This window comes from Mytilus edulis, chromosome 4 (assembly GCF_963676685.1).
Source record: "Mytilus edulis chromosome 4, xbMytEdul2.2, whole genome shotgun sequence".
Lineage (NCBI taxonomy): Eukaryota > Metazoa > Mollusca > Bivalvia > Mytilida > Mytilidae > Mytilus > Mytilus edulis.
Window position 1 is genome coordinate 83,895,704 of NC_092347.1, and position 12,848 is coordinate 83,908,551.

General features: G+C 30.7%; 1 protein-coding gene across 3 annotated transcripts in view; it reads right to left on the reverse strand.

Annotated features, from left to right (window-relative positions):
* The window catches only part of LOC139520783 (cGMP-specific 3',5'-cyclic phosphodiesterase-like), a 70,147-nt gene extending 57,849 nt beyond the window's left edge, over positions 1-12,298 (reverse strand). For 2 of the 3 annotated variants that reach the window (XM_071313723.1, XM_071313720.1), the window contains exon 1: positions 11,876-12,121. The gene's annotated coding sequence lies outside the window, so the exon portion shown is untranslated. Of the gene's footprint in view, positions 1-11,875 lie in introns of all 3 variants that reach the window. The other variant, XM_071313725.1, reaches the window with a different exon arrangement.
* Positions 12,299-12,848: the final 550 nt, after the last annotated feature.

Here is a 12,848-nt window from a genome sequence, read left to right on the forward strand (position 1 = left end):
TTCTTGAAAAAAATCTACTTTTCAATTTTTATAAATATAATGGTTGATAAAGAATGAACATACCTGTTACTCGTGACGATGTAAGCGTTGTATGCGACAATACTATGGTGTCATGTATCCAATATGTTATAAGGCTAGAAACACCGGCATAGCTATTTGTTTACATCAAATTAAAGACCATTTACAATTCAAGACAAACAATATTAAATACATATTTACCTTCATTTGTTTACACACACCATGTAAAAATGTAATCAATATCGCTATGAATAAATCTTGTAACAAACTGAAATAAGATTTTGTAAAGCAAATCTGTACCAGATTTTTGCTGTTGTTACAACCTAACTTATTGATGCGTTAACCCATTGACTTGCAACTGGTCAGTAACATTTAAACCTTTTTATTTGTCTTTTTATTGAAATCAACATTGAATGCTTCTTATTTCTAAGAGTTTTAAGTAATTTTTGGTAACGAAATATCTGCGAAATAATTTACCAGCTATGCATAGATTATTGAATTGAAATCTTAACGCCACTTCTGAGACAAGCATATCGAACACAATTGTCAGTGTATTCTATCACAAATAACTTATAATTATTTACTTCATTTTTTCACTGAAGCAAATTTGATTTGGAAATGAGCTGAACTGTTAGATTTAAAAAAAAAAAACTGAATTAAAATCGGGATATCGCATTTTTTTGTTTACAGTGATGTCGTTTATAAAGCCCTTTAATTTAAACACGATCAACGTAAACCCTTAAGTAATTTAACAAATCTTCTAAAGGTTATCAATCTAACATCGTAGCAAGATCTTTGAATATGTTATGAACACACCAAATATGTTATTTTCAAGATTGCTAAATTTTGATAAGCTCTCACTTCAATTAAAACTTTCACCAAAGACCGATTCAGTTAGTATTGATACACTGCAAAAAACTTTAATTTTATTCAATACTAAGAATTCTCTAGTTTTATTATCTGTATAGTATTATTACATATTGATGATAGATAATAAAAAAGAAGCCATTTTAGAACATTTTAAAATCTTATTAAATCCTTGTTGTAAAATCTAGAGAAAATCATTTCATTTTCAATTGATTATACCTCTAAATCAAGGACACAAGTTTTGTTAATTATAAACAATCAATTTATAACAGCTCTTGAAAGTCTTGTAATTTTCAAACAGAAAGCAAACATTCTTAGGTACGGTCGCTTTTAACAAAATGAAATCATTTGCTCTATATCGGATCAACCAACGCTATATATATATATATATTATATATAACACTTGAAGTTGCGAACATGTGCCTTAAAATGTAAACACACTTTAGCTCCTGCTATTCTCAAAATCTTAACTCTGTGCCAAGATAGATCAATATAAATGATACGATGATCCTAAGATAGGTTTTGTGTTTTTCGTGTTTTTCTTTTCTTTTTTGCATGATTTGACTCAAAATTCATTATCGAGGTAGACTATGTTACGTAAATTCTAATAAAAGATATTTACATACATTTTGTATAACTTTTATCATTTAAATTGACAAAACTGAGACTAAGTTCAAGGCAAAAAATCATGTCATTGTCTAACATTTGATAAGCTTTGTTATGACTACACCAATCATTTTTGTGTAATATCTAATTGGAATCGAGTATTATTGTTTCGTGAGACGTCTGCAGTAACGTCAATACTCAGGAATTATTGACCTCCTGTCAGGTATTGATTCCTTTAATGAAGTCTTCAAATGTGAGAAAAATTGCTGATGAAGAAATATACAATATACTTCCATATAAAATTTTATCCCTTGGGACATCACATAGGATTTCCATAATAATGCACTGTCGTTCCTAGTCATGAAATTGATTCACGGAAGAGGTCAGGCCAGGATAAGAAATCAGAAAATACAGAAAAAAAATGAATTCCATGCCTTGTACGTCATAAATATACAACAATGGATGAGATCTATTGATGTGCAGGAAATAAGATAGTTATTAGAGAATTGGTTAATATAGTCAAATCAATGTTTGTACACTATCTACCCTGAGTTACACAGACGAGTTAATGCACAAATGAAATTAAAACAGGAATGCATTTCCAACAATCAATTTTTAAATAAAGGATAATTTCAAAAACACTTTTAAAAATGTATTGTACGTATTAGATACAAGTCCCTGGTTTTCCCGGTTGATTTACGCGTAAACATCTATTTAAACGATTTTAGAAATGAGCTGAATAATGGTATTATACAATTTGTAATTTTCTGTTGAAAATACGAGGTTAAATATACAATTTTTTATATCATCCCATTTAACGGTGTATCCAGCTCTTTCAAAACGTTAAGACGTCGCGTACGGTGTTGGTGTTAGTTTTGGTAACGTTATTTTGACGTTATTTTTCATGCATTGTATAAATAACGTCGTACTTTTTTTTATTTCGTGCGGCTCAATCATACAGCATAATTTATATGAGCGGTTTGCTTGACTTGCTACGTATAGAACCGAAATGCAAAAGCGGCACACATTTTTTTTAAGTACAGTTAAAGTAAACGGGAAAATAATATTCATTTACATTAGTATCCCCTTGGAAGATATTTTCTCTTTCTTTTGATTGAAACAGGATATTTAAAAAAAAAGATTAAACCACTGTCTTTTCTGCTGTTTTTTCTTTTAGTTTAAACATATTTATTTATAGTGGATTGGGAAACAAGTTATTACAACTTATATTAATCCGTTTCAACTTTGAAGGTGCGAGTGCTTCCTTGTGAGCCTTAGCCTGCTCTTTTCGAAATCTAAAAGGGTGACTTTTATGTGCAAGAGATATTGCTCTCTCTTAATAAAACACGGGTCAGTCATTTATCGCCTCCTTCCGACGGACTATCATTGTTTCACAAGACAATCGTACTCGCAAATGGTGTCAAGGGCTTATTCTTTTATCCGCTTTTGATAATTTCCGAATAAAAATGTTATTAGTTGAATCATTTGTTTCCTCGCCTGTATTAAGTGTTAAAAGAATCAACAGTTGAAAGCAAATTCAAAATTAACCACAATAAAATTAATTTAATCAAATTTGCCAATTTCATAAACAAAAAGAAATTTAATCTCAACTATGAACAAAAAAACAGATGGGCGCAGATAATTTTAACGCGAAACTACTAGGGGACATTTTAGCGCAGACATTAGAGCCCATTTTAGCGCAGGATTAATCCGTTCAGCATTATTTTCGATAGCCAATTTTAGCGAAAACTTTTCTAGTTGAATTATACTAAAACCACGAGCATTAATTTATGCTGGTTTAATATTAAAGTTGTATGTATATATATGTTCACTTTGGTTCATCATGGAAATAAAAGTAATTCTATAGTTGTCACTCAGCTATTTACGTTTTTCTTGATACTATCATTAAACAAACAACAACATATATAACAATACAATGTATAGGCGAATGTGCTCCACAATCTAGACAAGATAAAGAGAAAAATCAGTTCCTACTGCAACTTTATCAACAGTATTGTACTGATTGTGTATGGGTTTTCTCTTCCAGATCTCGCGCATGGGTCTTTGTTTTTTTTATAATAAAAAGTGTGATAACAAAATAAATATTAAAACAAATATATAAAGAAAAATGGAAGGATAACTTAAGGATGTTTCATTTATCCTTGTATGTGCCCATCGAAGTTAATAAAGAAGCATGCCAGCATTTTTTATCCTTGCATGTTCATATGTCCCTAGAAACACACTATCCATTCTTTCTGATTTGAAAATGTGCAATATAAATTGATCCTTTTTCTATTATAATCGTTCGTTCTAAGACACCAGGTTCCATGTACTGAATAAAGAACATTCAAACTAGTCCCCCAAACTGCCTCAAATAATAGATAAAAGGGGAGGGTTTCAGAAACATTAAACATGTTAAGAAAGTTTTGAATAAGCATTCAATGACATATTTGTCGCTGGACGTCAGATAAACAATGAATCAATACACAAAAAAATGCGCCAATTTGGGTTACGCAATGTTTCAAACAATCTCATTATTATAATTAAATGATTCTATTGGGTAGAGAAATTCACAATTTGTTAAATCAAATTGACAATTTGTTAATTCTAATTGACAATTTGTTAATTCTAATTGATAATTTGTTATATCAAATTCATAATTTGTTATATCAAATTCATAATTTGTTATATCAAATTCATAATTTGTTATATCAAATTCATAATTTGTTATATCAAATTCATAATCTGTTATATTAAATTCATAATTCGTTATATCAAATTGGAAAAAGTTAATTAGCATGGCACGTAAAGGCTTCCGCAATTTTCGACGTTAGGCACTACATGTCAAGTTTTACAGAACGTAACGTCAAAACAAGTAAAAAAGCATGGTGTGACATTATGACTAGACAAAAGTAGTCGCTGACTGTGTCGTTAATACTTCCGACATGTGATCGAAAATGGGTGCAAAAAAATCCCTGAACAGTAGATTTTAATGTTATATAGCATTTTTGTGCTATTATAATTTCAAATTTTCCCCCCTCCAAAACTGTATAATATGACTTATCATACTTGTAATAAAAATGCAAAAAACGGCGTTTTGTGACATTTTGACTAGACAAAAACAAAAAGATCGCGTTTATTTTTTTTTCAATATTTTCTCTTAAAACTTCGACACAATTTTTTCTCATACACTTAAAAAAAAAGTTTTCACGTTTGAATAAAATGTCATATCGTAGAAAAGACTGCAACTGCCTATTACGTTTCATAAGACACTTAACAAATACGCCAAAACGTCAGAAAACGGCGAGTGTGACATTTCAACGGATTTAATAAAATGAACAATTAAGGACATAATTTAAACAATACTTACTAATTGAAGACATTGAAATGTGTATATTTATTGTATAATTTTGACACAGAAAGGGTGGATATGTAAATTGTGGTTTGGATCTGCAGCATTCGTGCGAATTTTGAAGAGCTCCAAAAAATATGCGAGATTTGGGTTTTGTGACAGAAATACAAAAAATCATTAATTCTGCCACGATCTTTTGAAATGTTGTAACACAACTTTTTATTTTTTATTCCTTATTATATACGGAATAAAAAGATGTATCATTTTTGGAATAATCTATTTGAATTACCTTTAAAAATCACTCTTAACTTCACCCCTATCCATATTTTTTTCAATTTTCGGCTTACCACAAAACAAAGTGAACTTTTCGTCCTGGTCAGACGCGTCCAGTTAACGATGACGTCATAAATAAAACATACATCATTAACACCAAAGACTACTCTTGCTAGGAGTACAACTAATAAGTTTAAAAAATGACAAGAATAACTTCAAAGCAACGCTGATCATATGTCGCGGTGTTACTTGTCTTCACGCTCAAAATCAGTGCTATTAGGGATCATTCGAGTAACAAAATGAATAATAGTATTGATTTTAAGGCATATTCCATTTCTACTTTTAATTACGCACATTTTGATATATACATTTATATAGTTATCAATTCCTAAACTTCTAACAAATGCAATAAAGGCGAACTGGAAAGCAAAACCCGTATTATCACCAACACCGTACGCGACGTCTAAACATATATATTACAATTACTAAACGCTGATTAAAACACACTGCAATAGCAATTTTTTCGCATTATTATGAATAATTTTTGCTTGATTGAGAACAGTTAGAGATCCAGCACACACAATTCTTTTACTGTAAGATATATAAATCTGTGACTTTGACAAGTGCATGATTCTCGAAAAAAAGAATTTTGTTTATCGTCAGATTACAAGATTTCTCCACTAAAAATGTAGACTAAGTATCTTTTTAAACAATGAGATATCAAAGAGAGAAACAACAGTTAATGCCGGATAACGACTTTAAGGTGTTGTGGAGTGTTCAGTTCACTCGCTTGACATAGCATATCATTGTTTTTTTTTGTCTTCTTTACCTAGGTCAACAAAATTGAATTGTTTAGGATGATGATATCTGATGATAAACGACTTCCCAGCAAAGCAAACAAATAACAAATGAAGAACTTGTGACAGAAACGTTGTCAAAAATACTGAACTCCGAGGATAAATCAAAAAGGAAAGTCCACAATCATTTGGCAAAAACAAAAGCACATACACATCAAACGAATGGATAATAACTGTCATATGGAACTGACTTTGTACAGGCATTGTCTTATGTAGAAAATGGTGGATTAAAGCTAGCTAAACCTCTCACTGATATAACAGTCGCATCAAATTCCACTATATTGACAATGATGTGTGAACAAAACAAACAGACATAATAGGTAAAAATGTCAAAAATAGGAATACAACAATCAACAGTGTGTTATAATGTCAAAATATCTTACTCGTTTGTGGCCGCCGTCAGCATTAAGCAAATCCACTAAAGTCTATGGATTCATTATTCTTAGTATTCAGTTTAAATGCATCTTGCATAACATGAATATAACGATTGCAGTATCTGAGAAGATTAAAACTTGTCAATTTGTGATACTAAATTGAAAATGATAATAATAATTATAGAGCTAATACAATCTGAGGCCCTCAAAAGATTCACTGTTAAAAGTTAATATTATACAGTTATGCATTTCCAATCAATGCATTACATGTTTTCTTTGTCCGTAGTAGTTCATTATTCTATTCAATTTGAATGCATCTAGCATTTTAAAATAAAATTGATAACTGCAGTAACTGAGAAGATTAAAACTTGTCAATTATTGTGAATTAAGAATTGCATCTAACAGTCATGTTCTACCACCTGAGGAGGAAATATTAAACGTAATCACACATTCTGATAATTTTTTTCTAAAATATATATTCTCACCATGGAAACGCTTGTTTAAAAGTCGTTCCAATGTCAAGTTATAACATTCAAATTGTTTAAAATCAAAAGGATTTAGACATACATTTTCGCCAGCTAATTTTCTTTTAAATTGTAAAACGAATTTCTTTAGAAGATTGTTCTTATCATTTCTATTTTGGCCTAGTACTATTGCAAACACTCATCAAAGATACAAGAACAATTCAAAATATACCTCACTATCGTATAAAATTAGATGAGTTACTTTTATTTTTATTTTCATTTTACAATATATAAAACATTAAACTATAAAGTTTGGATAATTTTAAATGAGATTGCACTTTGTATCTTCCGCTTTGTATGTTTTAATACATGAACTGTAGGATATGTATTTTTCAACATTTTTTTCCCAGTTTTACTCAATGCACATATTACAAATATGCAATTTAGATAGGGATCTATTCATTGTTACCATGTTCTATTTCTGTCGACCTGATATTTGGACTGAACTTATTGATATTCACCATGTGATATTCGATATTTTGATATTAAACATGATTATGTTTTTATTAATTTAGATGAACAAGTCTGCTACGTGCTGGAAGTTGTGAATTCTAGTAGGTTATTTTGATTATTTTCGGATTAAATCAAAGGCTTAACAATCGATATATGATGCTTCATCGCCAAACAATATGATCAGTGACAGCGCGGTCTGCATTCAGAATACTGTTTTCAAGTACAAATGTACTATTAGAATAACAGCCATTCTGTGAGCTATGACCCACTTTTACTTGAACCATTTAACGTCCCTCTGGTATCTTTCGTCCCTCTTTTCTATCGTTGTATCTACAGTACATATTTTAATATTTGTTGTCTCTACATAATGGAAAACATGATTGAAGCATATATACTAAGATAGATATAGGAAGATGTGGTGTGAGTGCCAATGAGACAACTCTCCATACAAATAACAATTTAAAAAGTAAACCATTATAGGTTAAAGTACGGCCTTCAACACGGAGCCTTAGCTCACACCGAACAACAAGCTATAAAGGGCCCCAAAATTACTAGTGTAAAATCATTCAAACGGGAATACCAACGGTCTAATAAGCATGTTTTCCCTACATCAATAAGCAGATAAAAATTCGAATAAAACATTTCTATATGTATGTAGTTCACACTCTCTATACATGAGATTCACACTCTATATCTATATATGTAGTTGACACATTGACACTCGTTTGAATACTGGTAGTAGATGGGTAAATATCATAACAATGACTGTAACAATGCCAGCGTCTGATATATAGTTGTATACAAAAAAAAATTCTGTGTTAATTCATATTTAGACAACCGGAGGGCAATGTATACAACTTTAGAAATAACCTTATATAAAACCTTATATATTTAGCCCGTTTGAAGCGCTTTTCTTGCTTCACCATCACCAGGAACACAAAAACACCAAAAAAAATAGAAGCCAGTGATCATGTTTAAATACATATATACCGGAGGATCTTTATAATCATAAGTGACCCGAAAAGAATAGCTAAACCACCCAAGTTCAAAATTTTACGAGTGACTACGTCTAATTTATCAACGGAAAATTTAGAAAAGGTTACTTACAAATCATATCGGTACCAAAGCACTGGATGTTGAACCGATAATATATCCGCGTAATAGTATTTCACTAGCAGCCAGCGGAATGATCCATCAAAAACTAAAGAAAGTTAAAACATGAATTGCAAAAATGTTCACCAAGTACAAATTATATAGAGAAATTGCTTATTCCTTCCACTTAACTCTTGATAGTCGATCTTGAAACGTTTGGCTAAAGGGTGCAGAATTTCACGCGGCGCTGGAGCAGTCGCTAGGACCACAAATGTAGAAGTTGGTGATACTGGGTTTGTTAAAAAATTGGAAACAACACGTTTAATATTTTCATGGATTTACCTTCATCATGAATGCTCAAAGCCAAACATTTGAAATCCGAGGATGTATAAGTACCGAAACCGTTGAAGAGCTGTATTACAAAAATACCTAAAATAAATAGCCAAATTCATCTAAAGTCAACTTTGCCTATATAAGAAAGGGACGAAAGATATCAGAGGGACAGTCAAACTCAAAAATCGAACATAAACTGACAACGCTATGGCTAAAAATGAAAAAGACAAACAGACAAACAATAGTATACATGACACTCACAACATAGAAATCTAAAGAATAAGCAACACGAACCCCACCAAATATGTTAACCTCTATGTAAACCTATTCAAAATGAAATCAATTCGGCACCGATAAACAAATTAATCAAAGATCTTGCCAGGTTTTATAGATAACATTTCAGGATAAACTTAATAGACTTTCTGGAATTATACCCTGATTTGCGAGCTTTTGAACAATTGCAAAACTTTAAACCAAAACATTTTAAACGCATTCAGATTTTTTCAAGAATAGCATAAGTTCCAAATTCAAAATCATTGTAACTTTTAGATAATTTTGAAATGTTTTTAGCAAACTGTGATAACGTATGATTGATTGTTGTTTAACTTCAATAGATAACGAAATCATCGACTTGATTATTTTCCAGGTATACACAAGTGAAATCTAAAAACGTTTGACTTTTATCTCTCTTATCAAATGATGCATTATTCACCAGTTATCTTTGTTCCTTTAAAAAGTTTAATGGTTTGTTTCATGCGTAATCAATTATCATTCCATTTCTTTTGTTAACATATGTTCAAAAGGGTACCACGGGGAAGCTTAAATTATATAGTTTATTCTATTTTAAAGGCTTAGAGATGTATCTTCACTCTAGTTATTGAATCGCATAAAACCGTTTTGTATACAAAATTGCAGAATACCTAAGCTTAAGAACCCTTATTTCTCGGCAGTGACGCTCAATAAAATCTGAAAGTCCCAAACACTTTTACAACACCACTTAAGCAAGGGAAAAAAATCAAAACCATCACAGTAACACCCCAGTCAATCTAAGTCTCCCTATACAATGATTAATTGTTTGTGTGTTTAAGGTCAACGGACAGATTTTGGTAAAATTGTGCATACAACTTTAACTTGTTGAACTATAGCTAAAATTCGAAAAAATAATGCATTTACCTCTTTTATTGTCTGCAGTATTATTTATTCAATTCTTTCAAAATCGGTGAACATTTGTTTGAAAAGCACAGAAAACAAGAGAAAAGTTTTCTTACATTTGTCTTCAAATTCATCAAATCACCTTTTGACTGATAATTTTAAATAATACAAAATTGTTTGAATGAATACTAAAATTGAGTATATATATTTCCTGTTTCTCAGATATGAGGTACCTGTTTTAAGTCTGTATTTGCTAAAATGCTGTAAATGGCGTGATATATTACGTGGTATCCCATTTATACATTTTCACCTGATTCCAAACAAAAGTAAGTGTTTTTAAGGACTTCGTGTTGATTGTTTTATGTTGAAAATTTATTTGTATAATTCAAAATATTTTTAGATTGGACTATGAGATTAACTTTCGAGTTTTAACATATTGTATTGAATTACTAGTAAAAATAACATCCACGAATGCACTCTAATAGATTTATCTTCAATTAACTTGAAAGATACATTAAATTGTCTAGATGGTAGAAATCGCTTAATGAAATGAAAGTTTAAACTGGAATTGTTACAAAGGGTGTGATCGAGGTATGTGATTAAGATAGAGACGATACCATGAAATAGCTAGCAATTTTGCAGCTTCCATGCAATAGGCAGTGCATGTATCTTAAGACGCATTGAACTCAACATTCAATACTAAACTCTAAAACAACTAAATTCTAAATATACGATATACGACACAATCCAGGCATAGATTACCTTAGCCGTATTTGGCACAATTTTTTGGAATTTTGGATCCTCAATGCTCTTCAACTTTGTCCTTGTTTGGCTTTATAAATATTTTGATATGAGCGTCACTGATGAGTCTTATGTAGACGCAACGCGCGTCTGGCGTACTAAATTATAATCCTGGTACATTTGATAATTATTCAAAACCTATAGTAATGATAATATCGAATATATCTATTTTCTTCAGAATGATCATTATTTTTTTTCTAGAATCAAAAACAAAAGATTTGGCCTTACATGTAAGTTTAAGAATATGTCATGTTTCCTTTTTCTTTAAAAAGAACATAAGGATCATGATGACAATGGCAATGACCTAAACATCACTGTACAAAGAACATAGGGATCATGATGACAATGACCTAAACATCACTGTACAAAGAACACAAGGATCATGATGACAATGACAATGACCTAAACATCACTGTACAGAGTATATGAAACCCACTGTAATGTATTCTTAAAAAATAATGTACCTTTGATAACTATTATCACCACTGGGTCGATGCCACTGCTGGTGGACGTTTCGTCCCCGAGGGTATCACCAGCCCAGTAGTCAACACTTAAGCGTTTAAGTGTTGACATGAATATCTATAATGTGGTCATTTTTATAAATTGCCTGTTACAAAACTTTGAATTTTTCGAAAAACTAAGGATTTTCTTATCCCAGGCATAGATAACCTTAGCCGTATTTGGCACCTTTTTTTGGAATTTTGAATCCTCAATGCTCTTCAACTTTGTACTTGTTTGGCTTTATAAATATTTTGATATGAGCGTCACTGATGAGTCTTATGTAGATGAAACGCGCGTCTGGCGTACTAAATTATAATCCATGTACCTTTGATAACTATTACCAGTTATTTCGTTTTGTTCTATGCCTAACATGCCTAAGTCGCGTACAGTTTCTATCAGTTATTACGTTGCAGTCTGTTCTTAGATAACGTACAATTTTGAGTTTTATCTATTTTTGTTTTTCCAGTTTTCCAGTTTATTTTATGCTTAAATCACAAGCATTTGTTTACCAGTTATTTCGTTTTATTCTATACTTAAAGTGCATGCATAAATCAATTATATGTTGTTCAAATATAGCATTACACAATTTGAATATAAGAAGCTTACTAGCATTCATCGAAAAACATTACAAGACATCGATTTTGAAATGAGATTATATTATAGTTCACCTACCTTTGAATTCAACGAATATCATTTCATCAATTCTCTCTTACTAACTCCAGAAATTCAGTTAGAATTCATTTAAGATAAACTGCAGTTTCCAAGAATAAACAGAAATCATATCCAGTAAAAAAACGCAATGCCAATCAACAGATACTAGAAAAGTGTTGACATTTCAGAGGCACGTGGCATGAAAGTAATGTAAATATATCTTGATTAAAAGTTAACACATGGCGACGACTCCATGTTTAATTTTACATCTGAATTAATTAGACCGATGCTGCCGCCAGAAGTTTTCATGATGATTATGCGGTTTCAGGAAAGTCTATAGTTACAATTCAGGGTAGATTTAAAAGGATATCGATACTTCCGAATACGGTGGATATCACAGAAACTCATAACCAACATGTATTCAGTTTGGACACTAATTGATTTGTGCAAACATATGAAAACACGACAACGAATACATCACTTGATTAGAAATTATTTATTTATTGTAAAGTAAATCAATTTTGATCAATTCTTCACAGTTTTGTCATTTCATTCCATAGAAGATTTGCATACTAATAAAAGCCTTCGAGGATTAGACTTCCGTAATATATAAAGCGGATAAATAAACCTGATAAGTGGGGAAAAAACACACTGAAAAAGTAACGTAGAAATAAAAAAATAAATAAATAAGAACATTTCATTGCTCATACTCAATAAACAAAAACAGAATTGTTCAAAAAATCTTTTATATATTCTGGACCATTCTTGTGGGATAATTTTCCAAAACCGTTAAGAAATATAACAAATGTTAATGCTTTCAAATACAAAATAACAGATCATTTATTGAAATCAATCTAGCTGTATCAATAATATTAAAAACTGATCATGTCATCATGTTTATTTTTTCATCACATTTTATCAAGTTGTATTGAACATTATTATCATACTTGACTTTTTATACCAATGAATGCAATGTATATGTTTGAATTTTGTT